The following is a 381-nucleotide window of genomic DNA, read 5'->3' as shown; positions in this document are numbered from 1 at the left end:
GGAGAACGACCTTGATAGCCGCATCAAACACCGCTTTTACATTCTGTATAACAGATAATGGAAATGGGAAAAAACATCAGCGGATTCAAATGGCGGTTTTGGACTGGTAAAGATTAGATAAAGATATGGACTCTCAGGTGGTTTACCTGTTGAGTTTTTGCACTGCATTCGATATAAGCAGGTGCCCCAATCAGCTTCTTTAGTTCTTCACCCTATTTTGATACGACCAAAAGATGAAAAATGTGGGTTTTTAACACGGAGCATTCCGTTATAATCAAATGAGAAGTGTGAGAAAAAGGTACCTGAGCAGTAGAGATAGGCACAGCTCCAGGGTGCTCGGCAAAGAATTGCTTATCATCTCGAAGATCTGAAAGAGAGTCA

General features: G+C 41.2%; 1 long non-coding RNA gene across 1 annotated transcript; it reads right to left on the bottom strand.

Moving 5' to 3' along the window:
- On the bottom strand, positions 1-377 carry LOC104775244. The gene is made up of 3 exons (XR_765784.2): positions 303-377; positions 147-212; positions 1-43 (listed from the first exon to the last, which is right to left on the bottom strand). It is a non-coding gene; the product is annotated as an uncharacterized LOC104775244 (long non-coding RNA).
- Positions 378-381: the final 4 nt, after the last annotated feature.

The sequence above is a fragment of the Camelina sativa genome, unplaced genomic scaffold, assembly GCF_000633955.1.
Source record: "Camelina sativa cultivar DH55 unplaced genomic scaffold, Cs unpScaffold10787, whole genome shotgun sequence".
NCBI lineage: Eukaryota > Viridiplantae > Streptophyta > Magnoliopsida > Brassicales > Brassicaceae > Camelina > Camelina sativa.
The sequence above is the reverse complement of the archived record's forward strand: the minus strand, read 5'-3'. Positions and strand labels throughout refer to the sequence as shown.